Source organism: Biomphalaria glabrata, chromosome 6 (assembly GCF_947242115.1).
Source record: "Biomphalaria glabrata chromosome 6, xgBioGlab47.1, whole genome shotgun sequence".
NCBI lineage: Eukaryota > Metazoa > Mollusca > Gastropoda > Planorbidae > Biomphalaria > Biomphalaria glabrata.
The window spans coordinates 49936974-49952123 of record NC_074716.1 but is presented as its reverse complement, the minus strand read 5'-3'; the positions used below and the strand labels follow the sequence as shown (position 1 = coordinate 49952123).

General features: G+C 40.0%; 1 protein-coding gene across 2 annotated transcripts in view; it reads left to right on the top strand.

The window, feature by feature from the left end:
* LOC106060626 (tubby-related protein 4-like) overlaps positions 1-15150 on the top strand; it is a 141245-nt gene that overhangs the window by 45450 nt on the left and 80645 nt on the right. Inside the window, exon 2 of one of the 2 annotated variants that reach the window (XM_056032842.1) lies at positions 14453-14663. The gene's annotated coding sequence lies outside the window, so the exon portion shown is untranslated. Of the gene's footprint in view, positions 1-14452; positions 14740-15150 lie in introns of both variants that reach the window. The other variant, XM_056032840.1, reaches the window with a different exon arrangement.

The following is a 15150-nucleotide window of genomic DNA, read 5'->3' as shown; positions in this document are numbered from 1 at the left end:
ATACCGGTAAGAAAACAAAAGGCAGGCGACCCAAAGGAAGACCACAAATGCGATGGATTGATGATTTGGAGGCAGATCTATAACAGCTTGGGGTTAGGGCGTGGAGACGAAAGGCCTAGGAGAGATCTGAATGGAGGGATGTGTTGAAGCAGGCCAGAGCCCTCCATAGGCTGTAGCGCCACTGGGATGGATGGATGACAAAACATGAATAAAAAATAAATTAACAATTACTTAATCAATTTTGTTTATAGAGAGAAGTGGAGATAAAACTTGAAATATTTAAAGATATGACAGTGATTTGCGGTCTTTCCCCTTAGATAAGCTTGTTGTTGTTGTTTTTTAGAGCATTTTTTAAAATTATTTGCTAGTTTTATAACTTTGAATAGAAACGAATGAGTTGTAAATTAAACATACTTGAACCAATTTTGGTTTTAGAACAGCCTCCTAATAAGGTGTATGCATGTCATGGTTGTCTTTAGAAATGCACGATCGTCTATATGTGTCTGGAGTATTTAGAGCTCTAGTCCCTTTCGACAGGGCCGGATTTAGGTATGTGGAAGCCCCAGGGTATATTTTTAGTAGAGGCCACCTTCACATTTTCGAAAGCTAAATTTTTTAATATAAATCCACGTATTAATAAAAAAAAATTACTAATATCTAAAAGCGTGCCTTATATAAAAGAAAGTGCCTGTGAATTTAATTTAATTTTCCTTCGTTTAAAAAAATAAAATTATTTTATTTGCATATTTTAGTAAAAAATAAAATCTAAAATTTTTTTTTAGGATTTACGCAATGTATTTCGTTTATCCGAAGTATATTACGAAAATACGAGCACACTATCAAGTGGACTCTGATTAACCACGACTTCGGCTGTGGTGGACATTTGAGTGGTCATCTGTTTCGCTCACTGGTCATCCTTTGTGTGTGTGTGTGTTGATCTGAGTGTTGTCCCAGGGGTGGTCTCTAGCGCATCAGCCACCTGTCATGTCCAGATCTTCCAGCGTGTCAAAAAAAAAAAAAAAACAACCTTGATCGTCGGGGAATGTTTCCAGCACGAGGTGGGGTGAGGAGGAAGAAATTTGTTTTTTCGGTCATTCACCGTTTGGTCATCTGTCAGGAGTGACCGAAGTACTGACCACCGCGCCTCCCTTCCCATGTCTCTGCCCGCATTGGCACCACGTAAGGACAGTGAGACGTGTACAAGGAATCACTCCCTAACGACGCGTCTTCTGAAACGCCTTGTGAGTGTCTAACTTCTTGCTATTGTCTTGTAAAGCTCATTGTTATTGTCATCCTAAGAGTTATCATGGGCCTCAACTATGTGAAGGCCATCTCGTTATGACGTTATTCGGGACGCAATGTTGGTTTAATGACGTAATATAAAAGCTTGTTTATGACGTAATGTACCAACTTGTTCATGACGTAATGTTGGTTTTATGACGTAATATAAAAGCTTGTTTATGACGTAATGTACCAACTTGTTCATGACGTAATGTTGGTTTTATGACGTAATATAAAAGCTTGTTTATGACGTAATGTACCAACTTGTTCATGACACAATGTTGGTTTTTATGGCGTAATATGCGAGTTTCTTTAAAACGAAAAATGCCAGTCTGATCTGATCATGACATAATGTGCAAGTCTGTTTATAACGTATTAAAATAAATGAATCTTATTGCTTCTTTACTTTTGTTTTTTAATATTACACCTGGCTCAATAGTTGACCCCTTTCGCGTCATGGTTGCTACGCCACTGGTAACCAATGAGGAGTTGAAACAGGGTGTCGGCTTAATGTCTGAATCCAATCTGGCAGCACGCTTAACACCATGTGTTAGATTGACCTGATTGGCCCAAAAAGATCTCTTTACGTCAAATAAAATCGCTATCAATGTGATGCATGAGGCAATATCTGTCAAAGACTGAACTACTCACTGACTAAAGTATTTTATAAGACAGCAAAGACTCTCTTTACTTTGTCTAACCTTTAAAAATATATTGAAATTATACTTATTTTTTTGGTCAGTGGTGGTTGTAGTGGTTGCCCCTTTTTTGTTCTTATCGCCATGCCATTCTGAGCTGCACAAGTGCATTCTCCTTGCATCTACAGCTCACACTTCATCATTGTCTTCGCTCTTCCCCTCCTTCTTTTATTTTCCATTTTCACTGTGAGAGTTTTGGAGCATGCGCGAGTTCACCCCCCCCCACTCCCCCTGTAAATTGCGCATGTTATTGTTTGGAAAATGTGAATGCGGCTTGTCGTTTTACTGACCACAGTACACTCTCAAAAAATGGCCAAGACAGATTTTAGGAGTCAGTTACAGAGACTCGGGTCTTAAAGAAAGAAATCCTATGCCGGACTGGGACTCGACCACTTAATGAGGTTGTGACCGAGCGTCGCTTGACGTTTGCGAGACAGACGGAACGAATTACGCACACCAAGAGGTTTTGCGATGACGTGGAGGCCAATACGAGAAAAGCGCAAACAGGGACGTCCTCGTACAACTTGGCGCCACACTTTCATGGAGGACCTCAGGTGGGAAGAGGCTTCAGACATTGCCAGTGACAGATCTTTGCGGAGACGGCTTGCCGCCCAATGCGCCAAAAAACAGCGCGGGAGGATCTAAGTAAGTAACTCGTAGTCTACTGCAGAAGTGAAACTTGACACAATCTGCCCGAGTGCACTTAATTACCCTGACCTACATTTGTGTAATGAGTCTGTCCTTGGCTAAATGTTAAGTAGATGTGATCTCCCGAGAGTGAAGAGAGTAAGATGAGATCTCGTTGGATGTTTCGTGATGCTATTAGACTTTCTTTATATCTCACTGACCCCCACCTCCTCCTCCTCCTCCTCCTCCTCCTCCTCCTCCTTTCTAGAGTTTTTGTTCCCTCTTTCTCGTTATCTAACATCTGCGTTGTCCTCTGTGTCCTCGTGTGCTTCATTAGCCGGAACATGGCACCTCTCGTTCTGCACGCCATTCTTTGTTCCATCTTCTCAGCATTTGAACCGCATTCCCGCCTTTTTTTTAAATACACTGCAAAGATCGAATTATTTTTTTTTGGTCAGGGTTTTTATGTATTAGAATGGAACCAATTCTGCTGCGCGATCTATAAGTTTTGTGTTTACTTAAAGGATTTATCTTCTTTAAAAAAAAAAAAAGACTAAATCTCTCTTCACAAAGGAATTTTGAAGAGTAACTCTCCTTTCAGCCCACTTGGACGCTGTAGCCGTCTGCGGCGTTAGCTGCTTTGTGTTGCTAATTTTGGGCTTTTCTGTTTATCACAAGCAGGACCTGCTAGGGCTAGTCATAAAATATTTAAGAGTGCATGTACGTATATATATATAAATGTGTTTTGTTTTAAAGATAATCGCCTTTATGTTGTTCCATTTTCTAAATCAAATGTATTTATCTTGGGGGTGAGCTAATGGGCATTTCATTTAGGGATAGCTTGATTCCCATTGACCGACAAGTTTCTTGGAACTATTTAGTTTATTCACCATTGTTTCTGTACTCTTTCTAACAGTCGAATGAAGTTTTTAGAAATTGAGGGGGGGGGGGGGGAGGATAACTGAGATTTACATATGCTTAAAACGAAATAAATAATGGTTTTATGGTTTAGAATTCTGTTGTATGAAAAATGTAGATGTAATTGAATTAAATCCAACCTGCATACAACTCTCATGGGGTAAAATCGTAGCCTTATCATCTGTTATACATACATAACCATTAGCACTATATCTTCTAAACTCAATTGTATCCCATTTCAAATGTCATGTGTACAAAGCTTATATCAACTCACTCTGTCTGTCTAGTACAATGTTTGTACACGTTATTTCTCCCACTTCCCATTCTCGGGTAAATTTCAAGCTTTACACAATTATTTGTTATACAAAAAAAAACATGAATCAATCAAAAAGTTAACCAATTAGTTCTTTAATTATTGGTAATTTTAGAGGCACGGTGGCTGAGCGGTATAACGCTTGGCTTCCGAACCGGGGGTGCCGCGTTCGAACCCTGACGGAGACTGGGATTTTTAATTTCGTGATCTTTGGGCGCCTCTGGGGTCCACCCAGCTCTAATGGGTACCTGACATTAGTTGGGGAAAAGTAAAGGCGGTTGGTCGTTGTGCTGGCCACATGACACCCTCGTTAACCGTATGCCACAGAATCAGATGACCTTTACATCATCTGCCCTATAGACCACAAGGTCTGAAAGGGTAGGGTTTTTTTGTATTGGTAATTAATTATTCTGTTCGGTATCGAGCAAATGAAATAAATGATTTTTTTTTTTTTAGAGATGTCGCTTCATAGGTGGAGTCATTTCTCTTATTAGGTTTTGTACACGTTCTTCTCCCACCTCCCATTCTGGGATCAAGAGGAAATGTCAAACAATTCTTCTTCTTCTAGCCAGCATTTTGCTGCTGAGTTGTGAGCTCTTTTGCAGACTGTGCCAAGGAAAAATATTGTGCTGTTCTCTTCAGTTGTTCAGCACTGCCGTACAGGGTGTTGGTTATGTTGGGCTGTAGTGGAAGTAGGGTCTGCTTAAGGTGGATTAGGGAGGGACATTCAAAGAGGATATTTGTTACCGTTTCATAAGGGTGGGCGCAGTGTCTGCAAAGGGGGAGTTGTGTGGAGTTTATTTTGTTCAGATGGTAATTCAACTGAGGTGTGTGTCCTGTTCTTAGTTGGAAGATTGTAGATTGCTCTTTGTGGGGGTGGAAGTTAATACTTTCCAGTTTATTAGGCATGGTCATTTCTTTGTACATGGCTTTGCCTGTGTTTCCTGATGCACATTGGTTGAGCCACTCCTCTTTGTGATTGTTGACTAACATTGCCCTTAGGGTGAGGTAGTTAACAGGTCTATCTGGTTGTTCCGTAGATGAACCTGCCTTTGATAGTTTATCTGCTTTTTTATTTCCCATGATGCCAATGTGTCCAGGGATCCACTTTAGTATGATATTGATATTTAATTTTGATATCATCTGATGGATTATCACAATTAGTTTTGTCAACTCTCTTGTGCTGTTTGGGGTGCTGGGAGTCTGTAAAGACAACAATATCTGATGGTGATTGCACTCCTTCATATAATTTGTTTTCCACTGTCTGTAATGCTATGGTACAAATAATTATTCAAGGTCGATTGCAATACTTAAATCAATTTTGAAAAATCAATTTTTGTGGTAATTAATTTTCTTTTATATAGAAAAAAATTGAGCTTATTCATGCAGTATTGAGATATATGCCAGTGATATCGCGGTTCTTCTCCTTAGATAAGCTATGTTTTTTAAAAAAGATATTATTTTATTTTTTGCTTGTACTTACATATTTGTTTTTACTTGTATCTCTATTATATTCTGAAATTGACTAAAGTTACTTGCTTATAGTGTAAATAATATACGAAGGCACAATTTGAACTGGCGGTGAACGCATTGCCCGAGAGTTGTATCCCTTGTCTTTCTTATGCGTGCATGTGTTTGCAGCCGGTCGTGAGAATGTGATCACAACATGCTAGAGATGTGTGTTGGGTTTTAGAGCAGTGATTCCCAAAGTGGTCTATATAGACCCCCAGTGGTCTACGAAGACTTCCAAGGGGGTCTACGAAAGTTAAAAAGGGAATTGGGGGTCTATGAGATGTGCACCGGGGTCTACGATAAAGAATCTCAATTCAGCATGTCAGTAACTTTAATTTTGACAAATGAAATCTTTTCATACACACATTTATGATCTGTACCTTAGGTAATCCTTACAATTTTTATTCTGCTGATTGAATGAAAAATAGTTTTATTCAATTTAATAACTAGATTTCAAGAGTGTAGTTTTGTCTAGTTATAACTTTAACAAAAAGAAATGTAGACTGTACAGCGTTAAGTATTTAAAAGTGAACTTCATTACTTCCTTGTCAAACAAGCGAGTGTCAATGTGCCATTTTTTTATGATGCTATGAAACCAATTAAGCTGGAGGATCATTTGAGGTGATGCCGCCCTGATAAAAAGGCTCAAAGATAAAGTTCATAAAACACCCACAAAATCTCTCTTTGACATGACATTGAGAAGATGATGATTAATGAGCGTTTTACTATATCTTTTTACTTATAGTAAAGTACTTAAAACCTCTTGAGGAAGAATGCAATTTTGAAGACAATGGTCGGCATTCTCTGGTGACACTCCAAAAGGGCAAATTTCAATGGTCCCAATTTTGAGCTTCCGGAACATATGATCTCTCATTAGGATGTGTACGGTTCTGATATGAAAATTTTAGGTGGTCCTATCGGAATAGTTTATAATGGGTGTCATCTTTGTTGTATATCGAATGAGAGCTTGTCCATTTCTCGTTTCTACAATTCACTATTAGTTTCTTCATTTCTTACTGATGGAGTGCTAAGTGTGTATTTGTTTTCTCACATTTGGCAAGTGTGTCAGCCTTCTATTTCCTTCTATTTCAACATTGGAGAACAGTGTTCTTGCTGTTGTTGAGCTTTACAAGGTCACACAATATGTTTTGTACAAAATCTTTTGAATGTTCCTTCAGACTATGTGGATAATTACAGCCTAGCCCAAACCTCCCGACGGGAGATGCGAGCAGGCATGGTGACAACCGAACGTCAGTCCAGGCCTCATGACTTGTTTTATTTAGGAGACATCAGAGTTTGTCAAGTTTTGAAGAACTATTTTTATATTGGTGAAGAAAAAAATTTAACTGTTTGGCGAACTAGGCTGATTCGCTAGCATGGTAGCTGTTAGCTCCAGTGCTCCTATTTCTTCTCTGTGGTTGTCATAGAGCTCATTAGTTGCAATGAACTTAATTTTTAAATTACTTTTTCTCCATTCAATGAGTATTCCAGCTCCTCCGTTTGTGGAGGCTTTCTGAGAACCATCCATGCAAACTCAAACCCATTGGTTGTTAGGGCAATAGATTTGTAGAAGGGTTCACTAAATTCTTGAGCTCTGTTGGAATATAGTCAAATATTTCTTTCTTCTCATGTAAGTCGACATATTTCCGCAAACAACGTATTTCTCTATACAGCTGGCTGAGTCAACCTTGTCTGGTAATGTATTTTTTTTTATTCCAATTATATTGGCTCAAGAAATCCACGAAAAACTGCTTTTTGTGAAAACTTTTACAATGATACTTTAGGCACATTAATATTTAATGTTTCAAATGACTACTTCCCAAAACAACAAATCCCTAGGCCTATATACAAAATAATCTCCGTAGCAACGGATGGTAAGCTTGCAAACCTTTGAAAACAAAAAGTTTAAATGTGTTTTGTGATTGTATGCCATATATATTAACTATTATTTAATAGATTCATTTTAGAAAATTAATTCAACTCAAAATATACTTTTAAATTGGTTATTCGCTCCTCGTGTCACTGGTAAGAAATTATTTTAAACAAAATGTGTAATATGAAATTGATGAATATTCAAAAATTTAATATAACTTAAGCAGGGGGGTCTACGGAAAACCAGAAAACTTGGCGAGGGGTCTACGGGACAAAAAAAGTTTGGGAACCACTGGGTTAGAGTGTATTTAAGCCATACGTTGCGGGCACGGTTCTCTGTTAATTATGTTAAATTGATTATAAGGCTACCACGAATTTATTTTATACTCATTATAGTCAGTGACAAGCTAACAGGGCTAATATCAGGGAAAGAACCGCCAAAATACTATCAAATTTCTAAATACTGATAGATTTATCTCCCATTTTATAATATAAAAAAAAATTGATTAACACTGTTTCATTGACTGATTTGTAAATTTTTTTTCATTGACCCGTGTTTTGTCATCGACAATGAATAATTTCGCAAAAATTTCAACTCGATCCGAGATGGGAAGTGGGAGAAATCACGTGTACAAGATTTGTACCGGAGTGAGTTGATAGAAGCTTTGTCAAGAATGCAAGCTGCTTCTCTCATCACTTTATGAGCTTAAAGTTAGGCCTGCATCCCTTAAGCTCAAAGAAGACATTCTGTTTTTCAACTTTCCGGACCCTCTTCAGCATGACTTGCAGTACTGCATACTTCCTGTTCCTAGTAGGACTGTTAGCTCTTTCATAAATTTGGCAACCCCCCCCCGCCCCTCCCACGTGTGTTCTCTGACGCAGCTTATGTAATCTATCAGATCGATACATAGTTGTGTCTAGAACCTGGCTACTCTCTAACCTAAATGTGTTGATGGATCGCATGCCTCGCGTGTTAGCTTTTTTGTTATCTTCTGGCCCTTATCGGCTTTCAGCGGTTGTCTTCCTTTGGACTATGAGCGCCCATCCAGTAATTTCCTTCTCCACCCCCCACCCCCCAAAAAAAATCCAACTCCCCCCTCCCCATCCTCCCCCGTGAGAGTGCCTGAAGATGTAGATCTACTTCGTGAAAGAAAATACCCAAATACGAACTCAAGCGAAACACATTTGTAACAGCTTTGAAAACAACCTTCCACTTTGTTGCTAATGGTGAGATTTTCATCTACGGCGGAAAAAAAATACTATTAAATAGCCAAGCTTTTTGGCGTATCCGGAGTACAGAATAAAGAAAATGTTGATAAGCTCTGTCACTGGCAATGTCTGAAGCCTCTTAATATAATAATAATAATAATCTTTATTGTCCGTATGGAAATTGGTCTTACAATGTGTGCATTACACCAAACAAAAAACAGTATAACTATAAGAAACCAAAGTGTACATTCACACCAGACGCACTCATAATTTACATGTGACAAAGTTTATACCAGATTGTTCTTATTTAATGATTTGATTGCCAGGGGAACAAAAGAGTGTTTGTGTCTGTTTGTCTTTGCCATCGGTGTCTTGTATCTCTTTTGTGATGGTAAAATCAAAAAAATCCTGACACAAAGGGTGATTCTTTATTTCGAGGATCTTGTTAGCTTTTTTATAGATGTTTGTCTGAAACAACTGCCCAAATGAGGTTTGTTTTTTGCCAATGATTTTACCACCTGGTGTCCACTGAGGTCCTCCATGAAAGTGTGGGGCCAAGTTATACGAGGACGTCCCTGTTTGCGCTTTACTCGTATTGACCTCCACGTCATCGCAACTCTTGGTATGCGTAATTCAACATGCCCCGCAAACCTCATGCGACACTCTGTCAAAACTTCGCTAGGTGTTCGACTCCCAGTTCGGCTTAGGATTTCCTTGTTTAAGGTCCGATCTCTGTAACTGACTCCTAAAATCGGTCATAGCCATTTGTATTGAGCCACATGTAGTCTTTTCTCAATTTTAGGCAGATGACTTTCATGTCTCACATGCGTATGGGATGACGATTGCGTTAAAAATGTGTATTTTTGTCTCAAGTCGAGTCTTCGAGTCATTGGCGTAGACCAGTGTTTCCCCAAACTTGGCGTAGACCAGTGTTTCCCCAAACTTGGCGTAGACCAGTGTTTCCCCAAACTTGGCGTAGACCAGTGTTTCCCCAAACTTGGCGTAGACCAGTGTTTAACCAAACTTGGCGTAGACCAGTGTTTAACCAAACTTGGCGTAGACCAGTGTTTAACCAAACTTGGCGTAGACCAGTGTTTCCCCAAACTTGGCGTAGACCAGTGTTTAACCAAACTTGGCGTAGACCAGTGTTTAACCAAACTTGGCGTAGACCAGTGTTTACCAAACTTGGCGTAGACCAGTGTTTACCAAACTTGGCGTAGACCAGTGTTTTCCCAAACTGTTTCGCGAACTGCTGGAATAATTAGCTAGTAGGCTATCACGTGAATCGGCCTCTCTTTTAAAAAAATAAGCAAAGTGTTCCGCTAAATATTCAGAATGTGCGAAGTATTCAGTCAAGGAAAAAGTATGTTAAACACTGGCGTAGACAATTAATGAATCACTAAAAACAATTAACCACTCAGTCAATTAATTACTGGCGTGTTCAATCTATAAAGACAGCTCATAACCACGACGAAGGTAGAGGCAATTAAAGAAGACATTAAGTTGACCCCCCGACAGATAGATGTGTGACAAAATATGTAGGTCACAGTTGGGTCTTTGCATATAAGGTAGAATAGTGAAATCTACAGTCTGGAGAAGAAACTTTGTTATCAAATAGAATTGTTTTCTTTTAAATGGTAAATTGCAATAATGATAATCTCTCTTGACATCTTTCTGTATCCTTCTCTCTCTCTCTCTCTCTCTCTCTCTCTCTCTCTGGCTGTCTCTCTATCCGTCTCTCTCTCTCTCTCTCTCTCTCTGGCTGTCTCTCTATCCGTCTCTCTCTCTCTCTCTCTCGCCATATTTGTATCCTTCTACATTCTCTCTCCCTCTCTCTCTCTCCCTATCCGTCTCTCTCCATCCATCTCTCTCGACATATTTTGTATTCTTCTACTCTTTTTCTCTATCTCTCTCCGTCTTTGTCTCTCTCTCCCTCTCTCTCTCTCTCCCTCTCCCTCTCTCTCTCTCTCTCCCTCTCTCTCTCCCTCTCTCTCTCTCTCCCTCTCTCTCTCTCTCTCTCTCTCTCTCCCTCTCTCTCTCCCTCTCTCTCTCTCTCTCCCTCTCTCTCTCTCTCATCACCCCCTCCCAAACTATTGTATATAATACCGTCCAGCAAGCTGGCACCATTATGCTACACTCGCCTTGTCCACGCCACGACACGTCATTGTCCACTAGTTGCCTGGGGCTGTTTAATTATTGACTTTATGACCTTTGCTTGAGATCTTTCCGCTGTTGACCAGCCACCATGTGTCCATACAACTCGTCTATTTTTTAATTGGTGGTCTCTTACTGTCTTCATGGTTGACAATGACATAGGAGATTAAACATAGTATTTAACGTGTACACAACAATAAACTTAGGTTTGAACATACAAATGTACTTTTTAACAAAGACCTTGAAGCCAGAGTAGAAAAGAATGGTCCTGAATTTAATAGACCTTGCATCTATATTATTATGGCATGTGTGGCTGCGGCTTGGTCACCTAACAAGGGGTTTCGAGTTCGATTCCCGACTCTAGCAGAGTTGTGTTTACCGAGCGCCTCTACGTCCTCATTCCATCTTAGCTGTGGTCTTCCTTTGTGTTGTCGGTACACTATTTTATGCTCTTCTGTTCTCTGACATTATTTCAACGGGACCTGCTAAATGAAGTCTACTTTTTTATATATATACTAGTCGACCGGCGGCGTAGCATACGCCACTATTTTCAGGGCCGGCCTTAGGCCACTGCAACCTATGCGACCGCAGTGGGACCCGCACTTTTATAGGACCCGCACTTTCATAGGACCCACGCTAATTCAAGGTGCATAAATTATTGAATTATCCATTTTTAACTTAAAACAGATTTCCCGCACCCTCCTTTCGATTTATCAGGAGCTCCTGGAAATCTCCAGAAAATGCAAAAGATACGATAAAGTCCTTAAAATATACTGAATCTATAGACAACAATTGTCATTTTGGTGTGTCATTCAGTATGGAAAACACCAATCCTACGTGCGATAAATAAAAACGGCATTATGTATTAGCCGTAATTGTGTAATCTGGTGAAAGAAGCTTCTCACGCCTCAAACTAATGAAGAATTACTTGAGGTCAACAATTCTAAAAGATAGATTGAAACATTTGGTAATTCTTGCTATTGATAGTGATCTGTGTAGGAAATATAACTTTTATGATATACTGTATGACTTTGCTACACGCAAGGCTCGTAAAGTAATTCTGTTTGTAGTAAAGAATGAATAAAATGCAAAGACGAATTTATTTTCTTATCCAAACTCTTAAATTTCACTTATTATCCGCTTCCCTACCCAAACTTGGCCCCGCGAAATCCGTTTCGCATAGGGCCCCACAATTGTTAAGTCCAGCCCTGCTATTTAGTGACCTGTAAATATACATAGTAGATTACTCTTTCCATGACTTCTTGGTCACAATAGTTAAGTCCGGCGCTGCTATTTAGCGTTTCTAAAATGTTTGCTTGTAAAATGTTTTCCATGTTTGGGATGTTCCTTCAGAGTTGAAGATAGTTTACTTCCTAGTCCAAACCTCCCGCAGGACGAAAGGGGGGGGGGTGGAAGCGGGCAGGGTTTGAACTCGGGACTATCGATAAATCCAAACGACAGTCCAGCGCGCAAACCGCACGACCAGACAGCCATCCGTAGTGACCGTTGAATACTTGTTCTCTCCCCTCCCCCCTCTAGTTTTTTCGTGGGGTGACTATCCGCAGAAATAAGAGAATGATCTTTCCTTTACTTCTTCTTACTTCTTCTCGTCCAAACTCTTGAGCCATGAAGAGAATTATATATATATAAGATTATTTCCGTCACTACAGTTGGTATATCTCATGTCCTCCAACCTGTTCCATCATGTATAGCGCCACAGATTGTTCTAAGAATGGATAACACACAAAAGCCATTTTGTAACCAAGGATGTGACGAGCTCATTTTTTCTTACTGGTTCTAAATTGACTCGTCAGATGTCTTCAAAGTGGAAGTCTATTTCAAGAGAAACTATTTAAAAATATAACATACTGTTATAACCCTTTTCGCGACGCAAAAGGGTTAACTGTGTGTGATCAGCTGACATAGGTGACACTGGCCAGTAATACAGTTTAGCGTGCTATATTGAAAGGCAAGGGGCAGTACTGGCATTAACTTTGCACGTGAATAGCGCCCGTGTTATGGTCATCTGATCATAGGCCTGCGCAGACCAGAGACACAGTGTGTAAGAAAGCGGCAGTTCAAGACCGGAGACCAGGACTGTTAGTAAACCATGAAGTCGGTCCTGGTGCAGTCCTCCAGTTAAACGTACGAGTCCAGGAAGAGACAGTAGAGTTGATGAGTTTAGTAAAGTGATATGCAGTCTAACCTTGTAGCAGTTGATTGTGTTGCCAATTGTGTCATATTGGCTGTTTTATTTGACCCTTATTAAAGTACCAGATTATTTGGAGCCTTGTTGTCAAATTATTGATGTGTTGTATGTGTTTAGCAGTGTTTACAGAAGGCCTGGATAGTAGGAGAGACGTAACAATACTCATCAACCTGAGTGTTGATTCCAGAGATAAATATCCGAAGCTATAGACTTACTTAGACTTAGGTCCTACCGCGCCGTTCGGCGCATTGGGTGGCAAGCTGTTTCCATAAAGATCTGTCATTGGCAATGTCTGAAGCCTCCTCCCACATGGTGTACACTGTTCTGAGGTCCTCCATGAAGATGTGGCGCCAAGCTATACGAGGACGTCCCTGTTTGCGCTTTCCTCGTATTGGCCTCCATGTCATCGCAACTCTTGGTATGCGTAATTAATTTTGTCGTAGAACATGTCGCGCAAACCTCATGCGACGCTCTGTCACAACCTCACTAAGTGTTCGACTCCCAGTTCGGCATAAGCTTTAGGCCTCTAAGATAAAAAGTTCAACATGGCCTAATTAGTGAATCTGTCTAAGTTACATGATGCCTAGTGAGATTTCACTTTGTGGAAAACATGAAAATATGACTAGTGGAGATTTTTCGACATAAACTTAACAATGTCAAGGTTTTAAAGGCCAGGTAATCAATGTAAAATTAAAAGAGCCAAACGTCTCCGCCTCCCTCCGAGTGGGGGAACATGGCTAACTTAGTGGTCGCTGTACTCGACTCGCAAGGTTGCGTACGGGGACGAAAAGAACGGAGCCCAGCGTGCTAAGATACGGCGCGCCGCAAACGTTGGGGGGACCTCGGGGGCCAGTGTTTCCGGAAACACCGGCATTGCACTAAGCCGCCCACGCCGACGGCATTGGTAACGAACGTTGAAAGAGACGGTCTCCAAAATGTCCCCTCTCTCTCGAGGGCAAGCTAGCAACACAGTCCTAGAGAGAATATCTCTTTCCTTCATGTTATAATTTTGTGTTGCAAAGGGAAGGGCTCAGAGAAGTTGCTTCTGCAATGCTAAAAAGTGCACACACACACACACAAAGTATTAGGATATACCCATAGACATCAATAAATATAGACTGGCCGAAGGAAGTAACTTCATGTAACTTGAAAACATGTACATCTATTGTATTCGGATTTCCGAATTCTGAAAAATTGCATGATCTTCAGTCTTAGAGATTAAACAAAACTCCTAGACATAAATAAAGTACACAGAAATGCAAGTCACAAATTTTCGTTTCATAAAACTCTATTATCGGCCAGTCTATATTTATTTATGTCTATGGATATACCTTTTAAAATACATAGCTCATCAGCACTTCACTTGCTCTGCGCACCGGATACGCCAAAAGGCTGTTTCCTGATGCTGTTCCCTAAGGGAAGGTCTTGGCGAGCCCTGAGGACCCTAGGATATGGCTGTAGAGATTTAGTTTCCGTTGTTTTGTTTTTTTACGGTAGTTCTCTCCCTTTCTATGAAAATCTGCAATAGTAGATATATAGTTAAACAATATAATTTTAAGATTCTTTGGAATGACCATGGAACCCTCGCATGGGTCACAATGTATGTAGCCAATCTTGGTGTAACTGGTTCTTGACCTTTTTTTTTTCTTTTTGTTTCAGGTTTCAATTCTCCGGGATATTTTTTTTGAGAATTTCAAGTTTCAACATTTCTCCCTTGACATTGGTGGCTGCGTCACCAGAAGATGTGAGGAGGGGCTCTCCTCGATCAGAAGAGTCTATATGGCGGGTGGCGATCCCCAGAATCACTGCAGCGACTCATTTGCTGTGTGTCAAGGAGCAGCTTTCGATGACGTCATCGCCAGTCTAAAAGGTTGGAAAACACTCGATGCGGCTCCTGTCTGTTTGCTCTGAGGCAAGCCATCAAAAAGGAAATTTCTCGAGCTTCTGTAAGAGCAGGCGGCGTGTTTCGAAATAGGAACCGGATATTAGAGCAGTTAAAAATAACGCTAGATTTTTAGACCTAGACCTTACTTGAGCACACACACACACACTTACACAAATGTCTTTTGGCTATTACTTCTGTTCTTATTAAAATTCAGGAAATATTGAGGCAGGATTACATAATGGAATCTGTATAGTAAAACTATTTTTTTTTTAAAGGAATTGAAGGTCAGATTTCTTAGAAATTTAAATTGTAAGAATAGATGTAGGCATACCTTTTACAATTTTTTTTTTTAACTCATTATGATGAAAGAGTTCAAGATTAGGAGAAATTCGTCAAAAATCTCAAGACACCCGTAGGCACAAAAATGTATGACTTTTGAGTTAGGTGTTTTGTTGTTTTGCTAGTGAAATGG